The following is a 12,546-nucleotide window of genomic DNA, read 5'->3' as shown; positions in this document are numbered from 1 at the left end:
CATATTCAATCCATCACTAAATCCTGTCAGTCCCACTTATACAGCATAGCTAATATCCACCTCTTCCTCTACATACAAACTGCCACCATGTTAATATAATCACTCATTCTATCCCACCTGAATTACTGCATCAGCCTCCTTGCTAACCTCCCAGCATTCTGTCTCTTCCCACTCCAGGTCTTACTTCATTCTGCTGCCCAGTTAACTTTTCTGCAAAAACATTCAGGACATGTCACCCCACTCCTCAAAAAACTCCGGTAGTTCCCTACCCCCCACCACATCAAAAAACTCTTCACTATTGGCTTTAAAGCACTCCACCACCTTGCTCCCTCCAACCTCACCTTACTACTCTCCTTTTACAACCTATCTAGCACACTTCACTCCTCTAATGCTAGCCTTCTCACTATGCCTCAGTCTTGCCTATCTCACCACCCACCCCTAGCCTATGTCCGATCTCTGGCCTGGAATGTGCTCCTTCCTCAAATCCAACAGCAAATTTCTCTTCTCTGATTCAAAGACTTACTGAAGGCACATCTCCTCCAAGAGGCCTTCCCAGAATAATCTCCCCCTTTCCTCTTCTCCCACTCCCTTCTGCATCACCCTGGCATGCTTCCTTCACTCTTTCTTCCTCCCAGCCCCACAGGAGTTATGTACATAGCTCTCATTTATTTATTTGTATTGACTCTAGACTTTAAACTCATTGTGGGCATGGAATGTGTCTGCTTATTGTTGAATTGCATTCTCCCAAGCGCTTAGTACAGTGCTCTGCACACAGTAAGCATTCAGTAAATATGATTGAATGGATGAATGAATGAATTGGGAATAGACAGGGGCCTGACTTTCCTGTAACGTGGGATTTGGAGGGGGTAGGACCTCCTCTGATGACTGTTAGGACATTAGGAAGGTTCTGACTGTTTCCATCAGGAGTTGTTCTGCCTGGAATCGAATGGGGCCCAAGGAGTGTTCCCCCTGTAGCGATGGAACCTCTTCTCTTGTTGTTCGTTCTGTTGTTGAATCGCTGTTGCTTTATGAATTCGACCCTTATAATCTTTCCCTGTGTGTCTGTCTTCCCACCTCTTAGACTTTGAGCCTCCTGTGGTCCAGGATTCATGTCATTAAGCCCAAGATTCCTTCCTCATCCAGCCCACCCAGTCCTTGGCCTTTCAGATCCCATCTAGTTCAGGAAGACTTCCCTGGAGATCAGAAAGAGAAGTTGTTGAAGTCCCTGGGTTTACCCTTCATTGTCCCCTTTTCCCACTGCCCTACAGAAAATTGAACATCTTGGCCAACTTCAAGTCTCCTTTGAATTATTTCTAATCTCTGTTTTGCCTACTCTGGACTCTCCTACCGCTGCATCTGAGTTTCCTTTTCAACCTCCCCTTATACCTCTCATCTCCTCTTGGTGATTGTCCCTCAAGGCTCTGTCCTGAGCCTACTTCTTGTCTTCACTTGTACAGCTTCAGGTACCCCCTCTCAATTAATGTTTCCCAAATCTATTTCCAGCCCTGACTTCTCCCCAGCTACTTAATTTTTCATCTCCTCTTGCCTCCAAGACATCTCCACATGGCAAGCATAACACTTCTAACTCAATATGCCCCAAACAGAACTTTCCCACGTTTCCTCTGAAGCCCTCCTTTCCTCCCAATTTTCCCTTCTCTACTAAATACAGGAAAGAAGCATGACCTAGTGGAAAGAACATGCGCCTGAAAGGCAGAGGATCTGGGTCTTAATCCCAAGTCCTTCACTTGTCTGCTGGGTAAGTAATTCAACTTACCTTGAGTAAGTCATTTAACAATGAAGTAACAATTAACTTACCTTGGGTAAGTCTTTTAACTTCTTTGTGACTCAGTTATTTCATCTACAAAATGGAGATTAAATCACCCTCCCTCCAATTTAGATAGTGAGCTCCATGTGGGGCAGAGATTGTGTCCAACCTTATTATCTTATAGACATACCTCAGTGTTTAGTACCGTACCTGGCACATAGTGAGCACTTAACAAGAACCATGAAAAAGATATCACTATCCTCTCTGTACCTGAAGCCTGCAACTTGGTGTCATCCTGGACTCTTCATTGCCATTCTGCTCTTCTACCCAATCTACTTCTAAACTCTCCTGACTTTTCTTCAGAAAAATGGTCCAGATCCATGGTCTTCCCCATCCATACTGTCACCATTTGGGTTTTAGAACTCATCATGTCATGATTAAACTATCATTCAATCTCCTCACTAGTCTCCCCATCTCCAGTCTTTCACATTCTTCGATCCACATGGACCTGCTGGCCAGATCATCTTCCTGAAACATCTCTCAACATGCTTCTCTCTACTCCCCAAACTTCTCCAGTGGTTGTCCTCTCCCTCTGCATCAAACAGTCCTTTTTATCATCAGCTTTACATTTCTCCTCTGGCTTGCCCCACTCTTAAATTTCAGGTCTTTCTACCCACTAATCCCCAGCCGTCACTCTTTACTCTGCCCAGGTTCACATTCCAATTGTTCCCTTCTCTTATCTCCCCCACTCCAACCTCTTGCTCAGGCTGCTTCCCTGCCATGGGACTCCCACCCCCAACAAACGATCCACCTCACCTCAGCTCTCCCTACCTTCAAAGCCGTCCTAAAATCCCACTTCATCCAACAAACTTTCCCCAATCAACTCCCAACACCAGGAGGAGTATCAGCTAAACAGTTTTCTCTAGCACTTATGTATTTATTTATGTCCCTCCTTGGCCCTCCTGAATAAAGGCTCAATTAATTGAACCTATGATTATTTATTCTATAATTGCTCTATTTGTAAATATGTTTATGTCTGTTTCTCCCTCTAGGCTGAAATCTCCTTGAGGGCAGAGAACATATCTCATGCTTCACTGGAACTTTCTCAAGTGCTTAGTACTGTAATCCACAACCAGAAGGCACTCAGTAACTACCCATCACTGTGATAATAGTAATAATAATAATGTCATTTATTAAGCACTTACTATGTGCAAAGCACTGTTCTAAGCGCTGGAGAGTTACAAGGTTATCAGGTTGCCCCACAGGGGGCTCACAATTTTAATTCCCATTTTGCCGATGAGGTAACTGAGGCACAGAGAAGTTAAGTGACTTTCCCAAAGTCACACAGCTGACAATTAGCAGAGCCAGGATTTGAACCCATGACCTCTGACTCCAAAGCCATGACCTCTTTCCACTGATCCACGTTACTACTGCCTCTATATTTGCCTCCAAGGCAGAGCAGCCCAGCCCATGTCTGGAGGCTCGGGGAGGGAGTCCTCCTCTGGGTTCAGAAGGTGGCAATGCAGCAGAGATGTGTGCCAGCAAGGGAAGCTACCCAGAGGAACAACGACCCCCAGATACTGTGAAATGGAGAAGAGAGAAGAGAGAAGGCTGTAGCTTAGTGGATAGAACATGGAGCTGAGAGTCCATAAGACCTGGATTCTAATTATGGTTCTGTCATTTGTCTGCTTTGTGACCCTGGGCACGTCACTTTACTTATCTATGCCTCAGGAACCTCATCTGTAAAATGGTGAATAACGCTGTGAGCCCCATGTGTGACATGGATATAGTACAACTTCACTAGCTGGTATCTACCCCAATATTTAGAACAGTGCCTGGCACATAGTAAGCGCTTAACAAATACCATGAAAAAAACTGTCATTTTCTTTTGGGGTTGGGGAAGGGTTTGATTTCAAGAAGGAAGAGTAGTGTCCTTAGGCCAGGGCCCAGGGCCAGAATAGAATCAGGCAGTTGAAAACAGCTACGATTTGCCCTCCTTAATCCTTCAGTAGGAATTGGACTCAGGTGGGGAAGACAACCCCTTTCTCCAACCACCACCATCACTGCCCCACACCTCACACTCCAAAGGATCTGGGAGAGCCCCTCGCCATTCCCCAGATTCCTGTGAGGGGACAGAAATGTGAGGGCAAATGGCCTTCCTGCACCCTCCACAACCTCAGTGGCTGGTTGCTTGGCTAAGAGCTGGAAGCTGTTTCAATGGGACTGACCCATCCCTTCTTCTTCTCTGCCCAGTGGGCCTGTGAAGCAAGACTGAGCCTGAGGCACCTCTGAAGTGGGCAGTCAAGATGGGTATCAAGAAATGTTCACTCAGGACTAAACTATGGCAGAGTCCAACAGTGATTGAGCGCTACCTTCCTGTGACTGACTGACTTACAGTTCACTGGCCTGTCTGCCTGTAACTGACTGATCCAGAATCCCTGCCTGTCTGCCTCAGATTGTCTTCCTGACTTTTTATTTTGGATCTTTCCGTTTCTCCATCTGCATAGGACAAAGAATGAAATTGGCTTCTAGATTCATCCAAGGAGTGTTTTATTATTGGGGGAGAGGAAGGCAGGGAGTCTAAGCTTAGTGTCCAGAAAAGGCTCAGGCTTTGCCAGTGCGTTGACCCCATTTTCCACCTCAGAGTCCACGCATGGGGAGCTGCTACTGGTGGATGGTTTTGGTTTCTGGTCGGGGGCCGTCTGTCTGCTAACATAGTCCAGGACCAGGCTAAGGGTGGGGGAGGCGCTCAGACTTGCAGCTCTGTCCTCTTCAGCTCTAGCTGGAGAAGGGGATAAGGGTCTGAATGACCTGAACAAGATTAAAGGTAACTGTGGGGTGGGAGCTGAGACCGAGCAGCTGAGAGGGAGGAGCTGGAGCAGAGCAGTTGTGGAGTAAGGGCATGGAGAGGAGCAGCTGTTAGGTGGCGGCCCCAAAGCACTTATGTCCATATCTGTAATATATATGTATATATATATATATATATATATATATATATATATATATATATATATATATATTGTATGTATTAAATGTCTGTCTCCCCAAAATAGACTGTAAGTTCTTTGTGCATAGGGAATGTGTCTGTTTGTGCTCTCCCAAGCGCTTAGTACAGTGCTCTGCACACAGTAAATGCTCAATAAATACCACTGATTAATTGATTGGGAAGCCTTCTATGAAGGCACACCTCCTTCAAGAGGCCATCCCTGACTAAGCCCTCTTTTCCTTTTCTTCCACTCATTTCTGTGTTGCTTTGACTTGCTCCCTTTATTCATCTCCCCTCTCAGCCCCACAACACTTATGCATATATCTGTCATTTATTTATTTATATTAATGTCTATTTCCCCCTCTAGACTGTAACCTCAGTGTGGGGCAGCAATGTGTCTGTTTATTGTTTATTCTCTCCCAAGGGCTTAACACAGTGTTTTGCACACAGAAAGTACTCAATAAATACAACTGTCTGACTGACAGGACAGCTGTGGTGTGAGAGCTGGGATAGAACAGCTTTTTGGGAAGGGGCTGGAACAGAGCAGCTGTGGATGAGGTCTGAGATGGAGCAGCTGTGGGATCAGGGTTGGGAAAAAAAGAGCTGTGGGGTAGGGTCTGGACAAAGCAGTTGCAGCAATGAGAGCTTGGGAAAGAGCAGCTGCAAGGGAGGTGGAGGCAGAGCTGAAGGTGTTGGTGATCTGGACCAGCTCTAGACTCCCTGCCCCAAACTGGCAGGACAGAGCTCCCTGGCAGAGTCCCAAAAACACTTACCAGGCTGGAGAGGAAGCAGCTGGTTTTTCACTTCTAAGCCTTTGCTCCCACCCCTAGGGTCCAGTGAAGCCTCTAGATCCTGGCAGATAGGAATGGGCTGGCTGAAATGTTTGTGCTGTCCCTGGCTTCATGGCTCCCCCACAACTATTTACAGGGCTGGGGGACTCCAGGGACCCAACCCCCACAGCTTCTATTTTAAACGTTGTTAATTATCCCACTTCTCCTGGGGCTCCCCTCGTATCTGGGCAAGACGTGGGGAGTGGGGGCTGAGGGCACTGACAGTCCATCTATGGGGTGCATTGTGTGGGGAAAGGATTTCCAGCCTGCCTCCAGCCTTGGGGAGTCCCCCACCCCAGTTTGGGGATAAAAGCAAAGCAGTCTTGGTGTCGAGGCTGAGAAAGCTGGGGACCTCTGCTCTCTGCCACCCCAGAGATCAGAACACTTTCCTTACCAAACTGTCCAATTCTTTAATAATAATTATGGTATTTGTTAATAATAACAATAGTGATGATGGTATTTGTTCAGCATTTACTATGTGCAAAGCACTGTTCTAAGCACTGGGGGGATAAAAGGTGAGCAGGTTGTCCCACGTGGAGCTCACAGTCTTAATCCCCATTTTACAGATGAGGGAACTGAGGCACAGAGAAGTTGTCAGTTACCCAAAGTCACGCAGCTGACAAGTGGCAGAGCCAGGATTAGAACCCATGACTTCTGACTCCCAAACCCGTGGTCTTTCCACTAAGCCATGAGCACGGATTTGTTAAACACCTAGTCAAGTGCAGTACCAGAATCTCCTTCTTCTTGTCACAAAGACCCAAACTCTGTCCAAGCATCTCCAAGCTCATTGGCTTCCACCAGTCCTCCACTCTCTATACTGAGGCCCTGGGGGGACTCTGCTCCCTGCTCACCCGTTATTGGGTAGAATGCAGTGAGGCAGAGAGGAAAGAGCACAGTATTTATCCTGATTTTAAGCACCTTTGTCCATATCTTTATACTCTACTATATTTCCCCTATCTATAATTTATTTTAATGTCTCTCTTCCGCTGAAGACTGTAAGCTCCTTCTGGGTAGGGTTCAGGTCTATTAACTCTATTTTTTATGGCATTGCCAGGCACTGTGCTTAGAGGTTAATCAGGTTGAATACAGTTCATGTCCCACATGGGCTCAGAGTCTTAATCCCCATTTTACATATGAGGGTAACTGAGGCTCAGAGAACTGAAGTGACTTGTCCAAAGTCACACAGCAGACAAGTGGCAGAGGCAGAATTATAACCCAGATCCTTCTGACTCCCAGGCCCCATACTTTATCCATTAGGCCATGCTACTGATGTGGTCCTTTTCTCAAGTGCTTAGAATAATGTGCAAACAGGTAGTGCTCATTAAGTACCATTGATTGACTAGAAGACAGGAGGGCCTGGGTTCTAAATCCAGCTCTGCCACTTGCCTGATATGAGACCATGGGTGAGTCGCTCAACTTCTCTGTGCCTCCATTTCCTCATATGTACAATGGGAATTAAATACCTGTTCTCTCTAACCCTTAGACTGTTAGCCCCATGTGTCCAGAATATCTTGTAATTATACAACAGTTTAGAAGATTGCTTGGTACAGATGAAGCAGTTAATAAATATCACAATTATTGTTATTCGTCTCAGTATAGAGTTGAGGTGAGTGAGGCTGGCAGGAGTCACTGCCTCTATGAAAGATAATACTAATAATAACAATAATAATAATAATAATAACGTTTATTATGTGCTTACTACATGCTGGGGACTGCTGATAAGCACTGAGGTAGATACAAGGTAATTGGGTTGGACACAGTTCTGTCCCACAAAGGGCACACAGTCTTTATCCCCCATTTTACAGATGGGGTAACTGAGGCACTGAGGAGTTAAGTGACTTGCCCAAGGTCACACAGAAGACAAGAGGCAGAGCCAGGATAAGAACCCACATCCTTCTGTCTCCCAGGCCTATGCTCTAGGCCCAAGCAGGACTGAGTACTCTGTCCCCATTCCTTGCAGTGGGAGAACCCAGGATAACCCTGGTCCTAACAGACCCCTGGGGTATAGGAGCAGCTTCTGACACATTCCCTGGACATAACTCACTCCCTCTCACCCAATTAACATTAGCAAAGCAGGAGGTTCTGCAAATCACCAACTTGGGTGTTGGGGCCGAGTTCATTAGGATCTGGTAGACCAGATAGCCTCAGATGCTCTACCTTCAATCGACCAAGTAAATAGTATTTATTGAGTACTTACTGTTTGAAGAACACTGTACTAAGTGCTAGGACTATAGAATTAAAATTGGTAGGCACAATCCGAGCCCTTGAGGAACTTACAATCTAGAGGGGGGAGACTGAAATTACAGAGTGGTAGAAGCAACAGGGTATGTTTTGTATTGTCATGCCTTCGAGTTGTTTCTGACCCATAGCAACACCATGGGACACATCTCTCTGAGAATGCCTCGCTCTCCATCTGCAATCGTTCTGGGTAGTGTATCCATAGAGTTTTCTTGGTTAAAAATGAGGAAGTGGTTTACCATTGCTGCCTTCAGCATAGTAAACTCGAGTCTTTGCTCTGGACTCTCTCCCAGTTCACTGCTGCCCAGCATGGGTGAATTTTGACTTGTAGCAGATTGCCTTCCACTAGCTAGCCACTGTCCAATGGGTATGACTCTGCTTGACTCTCCCTCCCATAGCTGAGACTGGTTAGAGTACTAGACACTCTCTGGTGCGACCCTGAGAGGGAAATCAGGATATGTACATAAGTATATTTATAATAATGTCAACTAATATTCACTTCTATTGATATATTATTTATTTATATTGTTATATTTATTTATATTAATATATTGAATAATTATTTACATTAATACATGTCTCCCCCTTCAGACTGTAAGCTCGGAATGTGAGCCTATTGTTGGGTAGGAATTCATTCATTCATTCATTCATTCAATCATTTATTGAGCACTTACTGTGTGCAGAGTACTGTACTAAGCGCTTAGAGAAGTACAAGTTGGCAAAATACAGAGACGGTTCCTACCCAACAGTGGGCTCACAGTCTAGAAGGGGGAGACAGAACAAAACAAAACATATTAACAAAATAAAATACGTAGAATAAATATGTACAAATAAATATAGAGTAATAAATGCGTACAAACATATATACATATATACAGGTGCTGTGGGGAGGGGAAGGAGGTAAGGCAGGGGGGATGAGGGGAAGGGGAGGAGGGGGACAGGAAGGAGGGGGGCTCAGTCTGGGAAGGCCTCCTGGAGGAGGTGAGCTCTCAGTAGAGCTTTGAAGGGAGGAAGAGAGCTAGCTTGGCGGATGTGCGAGGGAGGACCATTCCAGGCCAGGGGGATGACGTGGGCTGGGGATCGATGGTAGGACAGGTGAGAACGAGGCAAGGTGAGGGGATTAGCGGCAGAGGAGTGGAGGGTGCGGGCTGGGCTGTAGAAAGAGAGAAGGGAGGTGAGGTAGGAGGGGGCGAGGTGATGGGAGAGCCTTGAAGCCGAGGGTGAGGAGTTTTTGCCTGAATTATCTCTATTTGTTGCTGAATTAAACTTTCCAAGTACTTAGTATAGTTCTCTGCACACAGTAAGTGCTTAATAAATACAATTGAAAGAATGGGCAGGAAATGTGTCCTGTTTCTTGTTGTATTGTACTCTCCCAAGCGCTTGGTACAGTGGCTCTATACCCAGTAAACACTCAATAAATACAATTGAATGACTGACTGACCTGGCCGACTGACTGACTAAGTGCTTTAGGGTTCGGGTTGGTGAGTGCAAAGTGTCTAATCAATGTGTGTTCCCCAAAAGGCCAGAGGGGGCTCTGTGTCCAGCCTCTACTGAAAACATAGATTCCAACTCCTCATTGTGAGTATAGAGGTGGAAGTGGGCAGGCATTTGTTATGAGGATGAAAAACTAGGAGAGTGGTAGGCTTCAAAGAGCAAACAGCAGACCATCATTTGGGTCTTTTTCAGCCTTGATTGGAAAGTTTGTCTCGTCAGAAATCTCTGTTGAGTGACATTGGTATTCCAGTTCAGGGATCACCCTAAATCTATCTTGTGTGCCCTGAAAATTCTGAGACTCTTGTAGCCTTGAGACTGGTAGGCCAATTTCACTTTTCCTCCTGTCTCCAGGACACCTCTACACAGATATTCCACTGATGGGTCAAACACAACATGTTCAAGGACTGAATTCCTCAACTTCCTTCCAAAATCTTCTTTTCCAACTAACTTTCCCTTCATAATGGACAGCATCACTATTCTCCCTGTCTCATGTTTACAACCTTGAGGGTCATCCTCATCCTTGACTCCTCTCTCTTCTTCCACCCTCATATTCAGTCTGTTGCCAAATACTGTTGATTTTCATCCATAACATTTGTAAGAAACACCCTTCCTCAATGCCAAACTGCCACTATGCTGGGTCCAGGAACTTCTTACTTTCTGGCTTGGCTATTACATCACTGATCTCCCTGCCTTCTGTCTTTCCCCTCCCTGTTTCATAATTCATTCTGGCATCCTGGACCATTAGCTTTAAAACACTCATTCAGCTCTCTCTCTCTCCTATTTATTCCACTTTATTCTCCCAGTCCACCCTAGCTTGCACTCTTCATTCCTCTAAAATTAACATAAGTCGCTGTGCCACGTTCTAATTTCTACCACTACTGACTTCCTGTTCATGCCATTCCTCCCTCCCCTGCCTCCCTCCTTCCCTTCCTTCCTTCCTACCTCCCTCCCTCCCTTCCTTCCTTCCATCCTTCCTTCCTTCCTTCCTTCCTTCCTTCCTTCCTTCCTCCCTTCCTTCCTTCCTTCTTCCTTCCTCCCTTCCCCCTTCCTCCCGTCCTTCCTTGCTTCCTCCTTCTCTGTTCGATTTATAATACCCCTACCCCCCCATTCTCCCACACGTAAACAGGTATCCACAATCCCCACATGCAGCACTTATTTCTATATGTTTTTGTTCTATTGCTTCCTCCTTCCTCAATGTATTTTTGGGTCTGTCTTCTCCACTAGACTGAAGGTTCTTTGAGGGATAGGGATTATGTCTCCCAACTGTGTTTCTAAGTGCTCTGTAAAAAGGAGATTCTCAGTAAATGCCCAGATTCTCACCCAGATTGACTGGGGTGAGCACAAATGACCGGGGTTGCCATTATAGTGGTTTGCATATTGCAGGACTACCGACTTGGGGCCAAGTAGGGGTGAGGTGGGTAAATCTTCCCCTCTTCAGACCTCTTCCCTCTGCCCAGCTCCCCCTTTTCTGAAGCGGGAGTGTTACCTATCCCATTGGAAGGTCCTGATCATTGATTTCTAAGGGTCCTCTTCTCCCTCCTTCTGCTCAGTTAGCTCTCTTGTCCCTTTACAACTCCTTGAATGTGTCATTTGTGTGCTTTGTGCTTCCCAATTTCTTATCACAGTGCACTGCAGCCAGTGGGCACTCAATAAATATTATTACTACTACTGTAACCCAGGTTGTATTCTTCCTTCCTCCCAAACTCAACTCCTGAGCCCCAACCACAAGACCCATAATATTGAGCTCCTCGGGGAGTTCCACACTCAGGGACCCTGCCGACCATACCACCGGGATCCCTGATGGAGGGGTAGAAAGGGGATAACCAGTGAAGGAACTCACAAGGTTAAGGGGTTTGGGGTAGAGGGATGTCCCGGAGGAGTCTGTCCAGAAGGGTGGTGCCCTATGACTTTCCCCCAGCTTCTCCCCCTCCTGAAGCCTCTTGAGCTTCTCTTCTCTCCCCTGGTTTCTGGGTGAAGGAGCCAGAAAAGACCAGGAAGCAACCCCTTCCCAACGCTGGATGTGTCTTCCCTCCCCTTCCTCCCCCGCATCTTCCTGTTTGCTCCACCCCCCTCCCCTACTGCTCTCCTTCTGTCCCTGATCCATCACCTCTCCACACACAAATAAACTTCGAGCAGCAAGGGAAGAGAGGAATTGGCAGCCTACCCTTCTCTCTACCTGGCACCAGGGGAATAGGGGCCAGGGTGGGAAGGGGGTCAGTCCATCCCTGACTTTAGACCAACTGAATCGTTTCTATCTCATCTCCCGCATCCCAAATCCAGCTCCACCTGAGCCATCACAGCCTGATAGACCCCCCAAGAGGAGGGATGACCAAGCATACAGGTATCCAGTGCCCCCGCCAGCCCCTGCTTCTGATTGGGCAGGATGAATACAAATGTGTGTCTCCCCATTGTACTACAGGGCTGGAGGGAAGGGGCTCTCTGTGCATACCCTGCCCTGTGGCATTTTGCCTGGTGGTGCCTTGCCTCACAATGTTCCACTTTATGGTTTCTTGCCCTGTGTAGCTCTGCCATGTGACACCATGCTTCACTGCTCCCCTTTCTGGGGGGCTATCTTCTCAATGAGTCCTTGCCCAATGATGCCCTCAGGGCTCTGAAGCATTGATTCCCAGCTTGCAGCAGCTTGCACTGTGGTGCTGCACAGCCCCACAGGAATAGGGGAGACAATGCAGACTGCCTGAGAGTTGCAGAGCTGGGTGGAGAGGAGCCTGGGACCTACCTGGTTCATAGTTTGGGAAGAAATACTGTTAGCAGTTGGGGGGAATATGTTTGTTATATTGTTGTGTTGTACACTCCCTGGTACGAATCTGGGTATCTGAGAGTTCAGGACGAAGAACCTGCACAGAGAAATCAATCCTAAGTCTGATAGCTTGAAAAGTGTCACTTGTGCTATCTCATCCCCTCCAGTCACTCTAGCCTGTAAGTTCATAATGGGCTGGAAATGTGTCAGATTATTCTTTTATTGTACTCTTCCAAGGGCTTAGGTCATTACTCTGCACCCAGTAATCACTCAGTAAATATGATTATTGTTTGGGAGAAATAAACTAGATGATGAGAGTTTAATCAGTGGCGACCTCCTGGAGGAGATGTAATTTTAGGAAGGCTTTCAAGAAGTGCTGTGGCCTGCTTTATGTGAATGGGGTGGGAGGTATGGGGCAGGGTGTGACCAAGAAATGTGTAGTGGGATAGAAGAGATTTTCTTGGGGAAGAATGAA

Source organism: Tachyglossus aculeatus, unplaced genomic scaffold, assembly GCF_015852505.1.
Source record: "Tachyglossus aculeatus isolate mTacAcu1 unplaced genomic scaffold, mTacAcu1.pri scaffold_1_arrow_ctg1, whole genome shotgun sequence".
Classification (NCBI taxonomy): Eukaryota; Metazoa; Chordata; class Mammalia; order Monotremata; family Tachyglossidae; genus Tachyglossus; species Tachyglossus aculeatus.
This window is presented reverse-complemented; position numbering follows the sequence as displayed.